Here is a 13,382-nt window from a genome sequence, read left to right on the forward strand (position 1 = left end):
GAATGTGGAGATATTTCTCTTCATAACAGAAATCTGTAAAACATTTTTTTAAAAAAAGAGTTAGAGTGCCAAAAGCAATGGAAGAATAAATGGAGGGTGAGTGTCGGAATAGATCTTGCAAGCTAGCTTCCAAAAGATAAATGTTATGAATCAATATATGTATTTTTCATCTTAAAAGTATTATAATACATGGGAAATAGATGTAATTGTTACAAATAAATCCAGGGAAGAAAATATCCAGTGTGTGACAAATTATTACTCTCCTTTACTGAATATGGGGGGGGAGGAGTGGGAGGTCAAGACACTCTGTATTAAACTCGACTACAAAGTGCACTATGCATAACTGTGCAACATGCTAATGCAGTACTGCCTTCAGTAATGTGATCCAAAATAAAATTTAGGAGAGATAAACTGTCCCTAAACTGCAAACATGTTTGAATCCCAATTTAATTAGGAGTCTATTTAGTCATTTATACTTCTTAGAATAAAGTTAGTTGAGGGTCAGGAAAAGGCCACTTGCTTTAATCACTGGAACAATACTATAGGTACTTCTTTCAAGGATGTACTTCTCAAGGCTCCACATAACTTGTATTCCAACATTTATATTAAAGGTGACATACTGTGTAAAAATTATCTGGGAGGGTCAAGGAAGAGTTTTATGGCTGAGGGTGATTTCTCCTAAGTTCTACTACCATACCCTAAATTTGTCCTAATTCTTATTTAAATTCTCCATGACATTCTGTACGACTTAAGTTGGTCAGAAAAACTGCTATAGTCACTAGTTAATAGGCGGGTTCTATATTACATAAGCCCAAGGCAACCCCTCTTTAAAACTCTGACCTTCAAGACTCCACAGAACACATTTCAACTCTTAGTACTATACATTATGTAGGTACCTGGAAGGAAACGGATAGCTACAGCCCCATTTTTCTGTTCGTTGCACCTTTGTTGTTGTAAGAGTCCTTCAGTTGGGAAAAGATTCAGGAATGTCCTGCCTTCCCAACTGGGTATTTAGTCTGAGTTCGGTAAGGGAGTCATAAAGCAGTACAATGGACAAAGATAAACCACATGGCATCTGATGCTTTATATGTTTAAAATAAAATGTGACACTACAAGAAAGTTAATATGTGGACCTAATTTTGAAAATACAAACAGGAAGCACCCCCACCCCAATATTACCATTAAAAAAAAAAAAAAAAAAAAAAAAAAGGAAACCAAACCTCAAAGATACCTTCCAAGGAAGTCATGGGTGTGACCAAAACTAACAAAAGTAATAAACGTCATCTAAAACCCTGAAAACACCAAAAGTGAGGGTATTTAACCACCTAAAAATCTAACTCCTGTAAAGTACTCCTCTCTTTGATCAGTAAAAATAGCATAGATTTACATACATAAAGTCTTCTCCAAACTGGCTTAAGTGTTTCAGTAACAGGATCATCATAAGAAGAAAACATCCGATGTCAATATTCTACTTAAAATAAAGACAGAATTATTAAAAATGAATATAATTTTTTACAAAGTTTTTATCACTGTGATACTCATGACTTAAATGTACAGAAAACTGTCTGATCAATGGAAACTAGATTGTTAAATTTGACTTTCTTATTCCCAGAAATAAGCATAAAACTGTTGTGTTTCCAACATTGCAGGGGAAAAAATACTTCTGATTTTAGAACATTTCTATTAACAAAGCCAAGACTTAGAGAATTTTTTTTTTTCCTTTAACCACTACACAAAATTGGGGACAGTGACACTTGAGAGCTAACTTCAAGATCATTTTTATTAAGTTCCGGAGTCAAAGTATTCTGCCACTTTATTATGAACTCAGTAACCTGGAACTGTCAAATTGTTAAAAGAGTAAGTTTCAAATACTCAAAACAAGTTAATAAAAACTGGAAGTTTTTTGCTTCTTTTTTTTGTAGGAATAATGCGGTAATCTACTACACTCTTAATAGAAGGGGAAAAAATGTCTCACTTGGCAGGTAGCACATCCAGAGATCTGTGAATACTTTTATGAGATATATACATGTTTACAGGGCAGTAGTAAGATTCCTTTGATTCTACCTTCAACCTGCAATCTAATCTTGCATGTGCTATTTACCTATTTATAACATATTCCTTTTACAAGACTGCTTCTATCACCTACATACATAAAAACAAGCCAAATGAACCACCACACGCACGTTCATAAATATAAACCTAACACAAATCACAAATAACTTGAAAACCAACACTAATATAACTTGAAAAACTTGACATAAGTACCAAAAGAGCAATAATGACACCCTTTGCTAGTCTTGATGTGGTTTTTGTATATGTAAAGAACATTTTAAAAAATCAATTGAGAGCAAGCAAATGAAGACGAAATGAGAAGTTGGGGCACAATAGGAAGTGCTGACCAAAATATTTATGTTGTAACACTTCAAACAATGACAGCACTTCCCCCCCCCCCACCTTCTATCACATATATCACGGAGTACCCATTGAAGAAATACATCCACCTTAAATTTCTTAATACAATCCATATTAATATCCTGTTGGCAAAAACATGAATGCTGAAAAGGCCAGGACTAGGGAGAAGGTGGGATAATTTATTGAGTTGGGTATACAGCAAAGATTTTATGTAGTTCAGCTCCAAGTTATGCAATAACCAAACTGCTAGTGATAGAAATCAACTCTTTTTTTTTTTTTTTTTTGCTTCTGAGGTTTTGCTTTTTTGAAAAAAGATCTCTCCATTCCTTCCCTGTATCTCAACCAGGTGCTTGAAATTTTCATCTTCCAAAGGCTACAGAACACAAGCAATCTACTAGATAACCCTTACCTGACCAAAGGTGTGGTCGTGTTTTAATTGAACGTGACAGACATCACAAATTGTCTCATGGTAAATTTTTCTTAAAATTGGCAGCCCCTTCTCCCATTTATACTATCAATTCTAACAACTGTAATCTTCCATGAGATGGAAATTGGTACCAAAACAAATAAAAAACCCAAAGCCTTGATATAAAGTCCGTCAATAGGATTCCACCATGTGAAATGATCAGAACTGATCCAACGTTCACGGTGTTACGACATAAAAGTAGAAAAATGTGAAAGGTACACAAGATAAAATACATTGTTTTCTAACAGCCATTAAATATAAACAATACAATATAAACAAATGAACCATAACAGAAGAATGTTGAAGAAAGAGGCAAAATCATATTATCTTCATCGAACAATAACAGAATTATTTGAGGTAATATACACAACAGCTGAAAGCTTATTACGGCCCAGGCAGCTATCCAACCACTTGGGAAACCTAAGATATCAGTGGACGATAAACATCATTTGAAGACTGAGAACATGACATAAAGCTCAGTTTAATAATTTGGCGACACACGGCCCTTTCAAGGGGCATTTCCCAAGGACATTCCAGAGACAATTAATGGAACTGTATTTAGGCAAAAACCCACTACTCCACAGGGTTTGGGGCAGAGCACTGATCTAAGAGTCCTCAGACCGACATTTCAGTCCCAGGACGACTGCACAGCTGCGTGAACGGAGCAGATCACCTTCTCCATCTACCAGGGGCCTCAGTTTCCTCCTTTGTACAATAAAAGAGAGCGCCATCATTGCCAGGGTCCTTTCCAGCTCTTAACATTCCATGACCCACTTTCAGTACTATCTGTTCGATATAAAGGTCTGACAGGAGCATGGGGGACAAGAAGAAAAAGAACTGGGCATGGTTCTCCGGGAAAGAGAGGATCGCTATCTCTTTTTGCCTTTAACATTCTTGTGGTTTTCACTAATCTCATCTTCCTAAAAGCTGACACTTGTTTTTCTTCCTCGCCTTTTCCATCACTGCTGGCTACAAGTGTTTGCAAACGCCTCTTGCTCCACACAAGTTCTTTCCTCTTTGATCAGCGTGACCATCTTGCCAGATTCCTTCAGCCTCAGACCAGCTTTTGTGACACCACGACTGCCCTTCCGACTCTCCATATCTACCCCGACACCAGGCGCACGTTTTTACTCTTTAGCCCTGGCTAGCAAAAAAAAAAAAAAAAAAAAAAAAAAAGGGGCACGCCACATCCCACCGCCACACGCACCAGCCCGGGCCTTGGCGGGTCCTGATGTGGGATCCCGCACCCCAGAGCCGTATGGAAACACTCGTATTTGTTGTCTTGACTCCTTATAAGGCACTGTTCCTCGAGGCTAGGCGAACACCTCCCACCCCACCGGGCACCCCCCGAGCTCATCCCACCCCCGGGAGTCGCAGATCCTTCTTTCGAAAAAGGAGAAAAAGCAAGGGGACGCCAGCGGCTACTTGGCACTGCAACACGGAGGTGTGAGGTGGCCCACAGCAGCCCCCTCCGCTGGCGGGGGTCGGCGCCGGGGCCCTTCACACGCCCACCCCGACACACGCGCCCGCACGGTCCCCACACTCCACACCCTCGGCCCGCCACCGCCGCGGCACGACGCCCCTCGCGCGCGCCCAGCGCCCTCGCCCCCTGAGCCCCCCGCCCCCGGCGCGCAGTCACCGAGGCCGCCTCCCGGCCCGCGGAGCGATGGCGGCGGCGCGGCCCTGCCGGGCGTCTGGGCGGCCGGGGCGCGGGGCCCCGCCCGGGCGGGCTCCCCGGCCTCGCTCTCCGGCCCCGAGCCCGGGAGTCGCCCCGCAGCTCCTACCTCGCTCGGCCCCTCGGGCGCCAGCCGCCGCCGCCGCCCGCCCGCTCGCTCGCTCCCTCCCTCGGCCGGGCCGCCGCGCGTAGTCGCCTGCGCAGGGTCCCCGCCCGGGGTGACGGCTCCAGCCGCCGAGTCTCCTCACGCCGGGACCCGCGGGGGCGCGCGCGCCGCTCGCGCACCGAGGCCCGAGCGCGCCCCGCGCCGGCGCGCGCCGCTTCCTGGTTCCGCCCGGCGCGCGATCGCGAGCCCCGTGGTCCCTCGCACCGGGTCCGCGGCCGCCCTGGAAGGACCCGGAACCCCTCGGCGCGCCGGGCTGGGAGCGGAGGGGTTGGTGGGTGGGGGGGAGGCGCTGGCGCCACGCGCAGCCCCTTGTCGCTCAGACGGGTGGCGTCCCCTCTCGGCTCCCGAGCCGGGTCCCCCGGGGCCACGAGTACATGCTGCTTTGTTTGGGTCGACTCGACCACCACGAGCAGGGCTCGGGCCAGACTGTGTTGTGGTCGCGTTGATTGGCACCCCCCTCCGCGGCCCGCCACCCGCCCTTCCCCCGGGCTGAGGCCCACGTTCCGGGTCCTATCCCTCCCAGGCCCAGGTCAGAAGTCCACCGCTGCCCCATCAATAATTATCCCGGGTTTGCTCCCTGGAGGGCGTTTCAGCCAGAACTGCCGCTTACCATCCGGGCGGAAAGCCTGAATGGACACAGCGGGAGTTTACACTCGCCCAAGTCAACTGGATCGGTCCACTGTTCCAGAGTGAATGGGGGAGGGGGGGGCAGCGGGGGGAAGGGGCGTCTGACACCATCTCCTTCCCTGGGGACTTTTGCTCGCTCCCGCCAGTTAGAGCTTCGGGGAGGGACTGGCTGCGTTATCAAGAGAAGGAAGAATAAGCACCATCACCTTTGTAAGATCCAGGGAAAGGGGTCTCTGAGAGCCTTTTCCATGTAATGGGGAGGGGGTGTGGTATCTGAGAAGGCAGCCTGAGTCACCCACTCTCCTCTGGCTACATCTCTGGAGCTGGCCAACCGTTTCCCTGGCAACCCGCCAAGGGCCAGCACCAAAGCAAGGCATGTCAGATCTCCAGAAAACTAGCTGCAGGGGCAGAAGGAGAAGGACTCCACACATACACCCAGAGCTTCCCTTCCCTACAGTCTGCAAATCTTCATGTCCAGAGATGACCAAGATCTGCAAGGCCCCAAGTTCTCCCATAATCCTCCTTTGGCAGCTCTTCCCAGCAGCCTTCCCTTCCCCTCCAGAATAACACCAGCCACAAAGATCTTTGTGTCTGTAGCTGGTCACAAAGTCCTTCTCCCCCACCCAGGCAACTGCTTCTATCCCACACTCTGGGCCAACACCTGGCACAGTGCTTTGCCCAGAGTTGGTGCAGGGCATTTGGAGGCTGGAGCAGGAGGACAGGCTGGAGCAGGAAGCTGGATGGAAGCACCAGCACTGAGCATTCTGGCACCTCTCTGGCAGTCACTGTGCAAGATGTTTCAACACTTGAGCACACCGCATTTCTCTCGAAAGTTTTTGCACCTGCACGCGTGCTGTTCCTCTGCCTGGAATGTACCTCCTGCCTTCGGTGACAGTTGGTCCAGGCAGTGAGAACCTCTCTCCCCCTGTTTCCCTGATGTTCATGCCCCTATTATGGCACCTCTAGTGTTGAAGGACAATCTCTTGTTTATATGTCTCTCTACCCCTGCCAGCACACGATATCCTATGTACCTTTAAATCCACCCCCTGCCCAGCGCAGAGCAGACACCCAATAAACATTTGAGGAACAAACTCTCCACTCTAGGAATAGAAATGGAAACCAGGAGGACTGTGTAGTAATTAAGAGCAAAGAATCTAAAAGCAGACTTGCTGTCAACTCCTCGAGCTGTGTGATCTTAAGCAAGTTTTTGGCCTCAATTTCCTCATTGTAATGTGGTAATAGTAATAGGAGTTACCTTGTAGCATTGTTGTAGGAATTAAGTGAGGTAATATGTGTATAGGGCTTCAAATGCCTTAAAGCACTATACAGCTGTTAACTACTATTGCTGTTTTCAGTAAAGGCTAAGATTTACACCTCTCTTCCTAGGACTGGTCAGGTCTAGGACTGGATCCAGCTGCCTTGACAGATAGCCGCAGGGTGCCCTGGAGGGTGGGGCAGGTACACCTCTTTATTCCTTCGTCTCATAACCCATCTCTGACTGACCACTATGCACAAAGCTAGATCTGGCTGGCTGTGTGCACAGACACGAAGGACAGAACGTTCTGAGTGACTACCTCAGCAAAACAAGAACATTGTCAACCTGAGAGGAAGGAAGGTCTAACACCTACCTCTCCCTACTTGCCAATCCGGATGAGGTGAGAGCTTCTTCTCTTGGGCCTCAGGGACATAGTCCCCTACGTGGAGGAGACACCAGACTGAGACGTAACACAGAAGGAGTCCTAGAAAGAAAGAAACTGAACAGGAAGCTAGGATCCAGAAAGCCCTACAGAGAGCCCATATAGAAAGTTCTCAGAGACATACCCAGAGATGTAGTGACATCCACTGGAGAGAGAGTTGGGCATCTCTTAGCCAACCCTGTCCTGACCCAGGAGAGAACGCCGCTTGGGGAGAGCCTGGAAGTCTGGTGGGTAGCCCTTGTCCATATGTCCAGCCTACTCTCAACCGGGGACTGACTTCAGCCTCCTTCCCTTGCTCTGGAGGACAAGCATGTGGCTACCACAGAAAACAGCTCCCTACTTCACACCTCCCTCAGCCCAGCCTGCCCCCAGGGAGAACGTAGGCCATTTTCTGGAAACATCATTGAAACCACAGCCACAACCCCCTCTAGTTAGAGACCCGTGCTCATGTGGTTTCCTTCTCCAGAATGCTCTGAACCCTGGGAATCAGGCTGTCCCTGGGGAACCACCAGCCACACAGAAGGAAGGACCCTTATGGGAACTTTTCTTTCATAGGGGCATGACTCCTCCTTATTAAGTCAATACAGGCATTGGACATTCAACGGACAGGAAGGCAGATCTCCAGGGCCTTAGAATGGAGATTTGTCACAGCCAGTGGTTCAGGAGAGGCTTTGTCAATGCCAGGGCTTACCTCTGCCAGAGCGTGGGCGGAGAAAGGAGCTGAGTTCTTCAGTTAGATCTGCTTCCAAATCCCAGCTCTGCCAACTTACCAGCTGTGTGACCTTAGTCAAAGTACTTCACTTCTCTGAGGGCCTCATTTTCCCTCATGTGTGAGTCATGGGAAGTAAAGTATAATAGACATGTGCAAATGCATAGAGTCTTTCTGGGATGCATACAAGACTGGAGTAATAGTGGTTGTTCCTGCAGAGGGGATCTAGGGGACAGGAAAGGAGAAAGACTAATTCTTCACCATTTTGAATCGTCTGAGTTTTATATCATGCGCTATACTACCTATTAAAATATTAGGAAGGGGCCCCTGGCTGGCTCAGTTGGAAAAGCATGCAACTCTTGATCTCGGGGTCATGAGTTCAAGCCCCATATTGGGTGTAGAGAGTACCTAAATAAATAAAACTTAAAGAAATAACTAAAACATTAGGAAAATGAACTTTCTTTTAGTGAAGAAAGTGGAGAGACAATGTTTGTGAAAGTAACTAAGCGTCGTGGCTGGCTTGCAGAAAAGGCATTTGATAAATGTGTGTTTCTCTTTCCTTCCTTCAGCCCAAACCCAGCCAGCTTGCTGGGCCAGGAGGGCCTGGGACGGGGGTGAGGTGAGGGTGGGGAGATGGGATGTGAGCAATGGAGGTGCAGGTCCTTAGACTCGCCTGGGGATTCTCACATACTCTCTGTCTTGCCCTTGTGCCCCTCACTTACCTGGGCTCCCTTCCAGCCAGAACTAAAGGGGTGGCTGGCTCTCTGGAAAGCCGAAGGGGCTCCCACCTGGCTTCTGGGACAGGGTCAGCCTTCCCTCTCCACCCAGAGCTCCAGGGCAATGCTGCATTATCCGGAGATGGCAGGGCTGACACAGAGGAGAGAAGAGAGCGTCACCCCAGGCAATATCTTTCTGGCTCGCTGGGTAGGATTAAGAACTCAAGGGGCGCCTGGGTGGCTCAGTCGGTTAGGCGGCCGACTTCGGCTCAGGTCATGATCTCATGGTTCGTGGGTTCGAGCCCCGCATCGGGCTCTGTGCTGACAGCTCGGAGCCCGGGGCTTTCTTCGGATTCTGTGTCTCTCTGCCCCTCCCTGCTCATCTTCTGCCTCTCTCTCTCTCTCAAAAATAAATAAACTTAAAAAAAGAAAAAAAAGAAAAGAAAAGAACTCAAAAGTCAGCCCAGCACCAGACAAGGATAAGGCGGCGGCTGCTGCTGCCATGGGCAGGAAAGCAGGTCAAGTGGGACTAGAGCTGGCAGAGGCCAGGATGAGAGAGGAGAGAGCCTCCTGGGTGCTGTGGGTCAGGATGTGTGAAAGGGAAACAGGGGTCTGTACTAGTGTAAGGGAACCCCGGAGGTGTCGGAGCGTGGAGAAGCCCTGTCCTGTTTGAGGGAACTTCACTAAGCCAACAAATATCTGTGAAGCCTCTACTAGGAACCAAGCAGTGGAACACAGCCCTTTCAGCAACTAGTTAAGAGCCACAAGAAGCGGTCTGAGGTACAGGATTGAGAGCTGCAGGACAGCAGAGGAGAAAATGCCTACTACCTCCACTGGCCAGGGTCCCTGAACACCTCTTAGGTGCTCATCGCTGTGACTGACAATCCTTCACAGCAATCCTACGAGATGGGTCTTGCTGTTCCTCTTTTACAAAGGAGGTGGCTCGGCCCAGAGAGGCAGACTAACCTGCCCAAAGTCACACAGCAGCGCAGGCTTTGTACCAGGTCCAAAGCCTTTGCATTTTTCTCTACACCACACTGACCCCATGAAAAGGGGGGAGGATGTTACCAGATGGCCAAGGGAGGATGGCATTCCAGGTAGGTGGAATGGCGGGGGCGGGGGGGGGGCGCATAGCTTGGAGTGAGAGAGGCCAGTGCACTAGGGGACTGCATGACTGGAGCAGGAGTAAAGGGAAGGCCCATGCGTAGGGTGGATTTCAGCACCAAAAGAAGAGCAGGCCAGTAGCCAGCGAGGCAGGGATGGAGCATTGGCCTGGACATCATTTGGGAGCCAATTTTGGAGGCTGGGAGCAGGGGAGTCGGCAGTGAAGATGTGGGTGGGTTTGTGACATAATACACCAGGGAACAATGAGAACCAGGGACAGGGAGAAAGGAAGCCCCTCTAGTCATAACTAAGGAAAGTGGCCAAGTGGTGGGGGTAGCAGGGAAGGAGTCCTCTCCCGAATGTCCCTCCGAGGGCTTGAGGTCGGCTACTGGGCTGGCTAAGGCACAGGAGATTTCTTGTTGGCCCGGAAGGAGGAGAAATGAGGTGAGTGAGAAGAGAGACCTGGTGGTCTTCGTGGAACAGGATGGGAGCCAGATTCCAGCCAGGGCTCTGCTCAAGACAGCTGGCAGCCCTGCTAGGGGACCCAGCTCCGTGCCCACCTCTCCTCTCTCCACCCCCCAGGCTCCAGGGCTCCAGGACCCTTCTGTGTAGTGAGAAGGAACAGCAAAGGCTGGGCTCCATCCTGTTCTCCCGACTGGGGAGGAAATGTGTGCTAAGCACAGACGTCGCACCCCCTCTTCTCCTTGTCCCACAGGTGGCTCTCCCTGGGCAGGTGGCCCGGGCAGCTGGACAGGCTCTCCCTCCCACCCACCGTGAGTCCTGAACCCCTCCCGCCCCTATTCTCAGAAACAGAGCAGAGTCCCTGTGCCTCAGGCAGGATGGCCTTGTGTTCTCTGGTAACTTCACTGTAAACTGACTTCCCTGAAGAGGGGTAGAGGACAAGGGACAGAGGCAGGAAGGGCAGACAGGCTTCACCCAGGACCCAGCAACTCCTTCCTCTCCCCCAGATTCACACAGAATTACTTACCCTCGGTCCTGCTGTGTCTCCAGGGATGAGAATGGGAACAGCTGGGGACAGCATTTCTACAGGGAGGTACCAGGATATGGAGACGGGAGAGGCAGGGACAGTGGTCTTAGGGGTGCTGTATATGCTGAGTGTGGGCCTGTGCCCCCCCCCCCCCACTTCCAGGAGCTTTGGGGGCGGGGCTGGAGAGAAAGCAGACAATCCCAGCAGAGGCAAGGTGGGGGTGGGGGTGGGGGCGGTGGGAGAAGCCGGAGGTTTAAGCCCAAGGCTTCAGCTCTCCTTCTGCCGGCACAGAGATACTTCCTGGAATGCCTCCAGCTTTCTTGGGAAGGCTCTTCACCCCCACCCTGCCTCCCCTCTGGCTCCCACAAGATGGGAACTCTCCTTGAAGAAGGGACTTGGAGCAGAGGAAACAAAGACATCTCTGTACCGCCTCCCTCCACCCCCAGGGCCAGTTAGGTCAAGGTGACCTTGATCTGTTCTCCCCAGGGAAGGGGGCATGAGCTCAGCCTTCTGGGCTAACCTTGTTTCCAAGGGCAGGCTAGAAACGGGACTCGGGATGACTCTTCCCTTCCTCCATAAACTTAAACCCATCTTCATATAACGCACAGGTCAACAGAGCAGGGGAACGGACTGGCATGGAGACGGTGTGCCTCACTCCGTGCCACAGAACTGTGATGGGCTAGCCCAGCCAAAGGAGACGTCCTCCCTCTGTGGCGTGTGCTGGGGTTGCCGGCAGTTGAGGAAGGCTATCCCGAGACCTCTCCGTGGGGCCGTCCACTTGGGTCCCGGTGTCAGCTGTACACTTACTGGCCAGACAGCTGTGGACAGGTCTCCTTTCTGGACTAATCCAAGGGGATGAATGTGCCTCTGTCTCCCTTCGAGGTTGTTGCAAAGATCAGTACAACGATGTTTGCACGTCAACGTGCCACGATTCAGGTCAGGCTGTATGCGTGGTGTGCAAACTACAAACGAGGCTAGGGATTATCGTCATTCCTAATAATATTTTATGGTCAGTCTTCCTTTAGGGAATGTATTCCGTGTGATATTTAAAAATCCTTCCTCACTGCCCATGTAATGCTATGTCTTGGAATTGGGAATGAGAGGCAATTAGCAGAGGCCTGGGATCCCAACTCAGTCCAGACCTTGGAAAGTTTCTGATCTTCCTGAACCCCATCCCGGAGGCCTCAGTTTTCTCCTCTATAGTCTGGGCCCCTAAAACCACTAGGGTGCTTTGTGGTGGGAAATAGCAGAGACCAAAGCAGAGGATTGAAAGCAAAAAGAAACCCCAAATTTGACATTTCCGGGTAGTTGTGTTATCCGGAGCCACGACCACAATCACCTCTGCCCCCAACCCAACTTTGACACCCTTCCCTCCTTCACTCCCTTGGGTGGCCTTTGCCCATCCTGGGAAAGCTCCAAAGCTCCTCCTCCTCCCCCACTGCATTGCAAAGGGAGGACAGAGGCACAAGGAAATGGAGAGAAACCCAGACAGAATCAAAGAACCAGAGACAGAACAGATACCTAGAGAGAAAGAATCAAAAGGAGGAGAATCAAAAAGCAAGAGGAGGCAACATGCAGTGAAGGACATTGGGATTCAGGGCCTCAAAGGCAGAGGCCAAATGGGGAGAGAGTCAGAGTCAGCGGGGTGGGGGGGAGAGGGGGGACAGCTGCAGCCACTGGACACAAGGTGGGGGCACAGCATGTGAGCTCACAGAACGTGCTAGGGCATCTCCACTTAGGCCAACCCTTCCAGTTTTGTTCACTGGCACCTCAGTCCTGGTTTTTTAGGACCCAGGACCACCCTCCTTCCAGTCCAGCCCAGCCCAATCTAGCCAGATGTTTGGTGGGGGCAGCTGCCAGCTGGAACAGCAGGCCCCTGCAGGCCCTGGGGAGCTGGCTGGACAGGCAGCTGCCTGGAAGTGGGCAGGCAGAGCTCCCACTCTGGATTTGGCACCCCAACAGCACCTTCTCCAGATGCCTAGAAGTGGGTACATGGCAAGGGTGGTCCTCTGTCCTCCAGATGTGGCTCAGAGGACTTGGAACCCAAGGAATCTCCTCCCAACAACTGGCTTACCCATCTTCTGGAAGCCAGAGGCTGGAGGGCACAGAGGCCAAGGTGGGCCCGCCCTCCGTGTAGCAGTAGGTTTGGATCTGCCGCTAACAGGTTGTGTGACACTGACCAAGTCTCTTCCTCTCTCCAGCCTGTTTCCCCATTTGTAAAATCATCTTTACAGGTCTTCCCAGCTCTGACACTTGACTCTCATTCCAGGTGGTCTCCTAGCTCTGTGTGTCTGGCCCTCCTCTGCCAAATGAATCGGTCCGGAGGGAGGCAAGAAGCAGGCAGAGGCCATGTGCTTCCTCCTCCATGAGACTAAGAGGCTGCAGCCACACATGGAAACGTGTGTGTGAGACCCAGACATCCCAGCTTCTGCAGCTTGAAACTTGGCCTTTTCCCTGAAGTACAAAGAATGAAAGTGGAGGGGGGGAGGTTTACTGAGGGGCAAGAAGGTGGGGTGGGGGGGAGGAGGGAGGGAATGGAGAGAAAAGGGCAGACCCAAGAAGGCGGAGGGAGGGAGGGAGATAGATGAGAATGATTCCCTCCAGGACACATGGTCTTGGCCCAGCTGGGCCCTCCCTTGGTGCTGCCAGTGCCGGCTGCCAGGCCGAGGGGAGGCCCAGAGGAGAGGAAAGCTGGGCAAAGGTGATGGAAGGCTTCCAGCCCAGCCTTGCCCAACTCTGCAGGGGCTCTCAGGGAGGGGGCTGTGACCCATGCAAGGCTCAGGGAGGCTGTTCCCTGCTCTGGCAAGGCCTACAGGCAGTTG

At 50.7% G+C, this 13,382-nt stretch overlaps 1 protein-coding gene and 1 long non-coding RNA gene across 5 annotated transcripts in view; one reads left to right on the forward strand and one right to left on the reverse strand.

Moving 5' to 3' along the window:
• STAT5B (signal transducer and activator of transcription 5B) overlaps positions 1 to 10,712 on the reverse strand; it is a 71,057-nt gene extending 60,345 nt beyond the window's left edge. Inside the window, exons 1-4 of one of the 4 annotated variants that reach the window (XM_045044630.1) lie at positions 10,561 to 10,712; positions 8,475 to 8,619; positions 7,735 to 7,977; positions 6,975 to 7,085 (exon numbers count right to left, since the gene is read on the reverse strand). The gene's annotated coding sequence lies outside the window, so the exon portion shown is untranslated. Of the gene's footprint in view, positions 1 to 4,662; positions 4,814 to 6,974; positions 8,060 to 8,474; positions 8,620 to 10,560 lie in introns of those variants that run through there. The other 3 variants (XM_045044628.1, XM_045044629.1, XM_023244609.2) reach the window with 3 other exon arrangements.
• LOC123381928 lies at positions 9,599 to 12,191 on the forward strand. Its single transcript, XR_006589538.1, has 3 exons — positions 9,599 to 10,016; positions 10,288 to 10,345; positions 11,169 to 12,191. It is a non-coding gene; the product is annotated as an uncharacterized LOC123381928 (long non-coding RNA).
• Positions 12,192 to 13,382: the final 1,191 nt, after the last annotated feature.

This window comes from Felis catus, chromosome E1, assembly GCF_018350175.1.
Source record: "Felis catus isolate Fca126 chromosome E1, F.catus_Fca126_mat1.0, whole genome shotgun sequence".
Lineage (NCBI taxonomy): Eukaryota > Metazoa > Chordata > Mammalia > Carnivora > Felidae > Felis > Felis catus.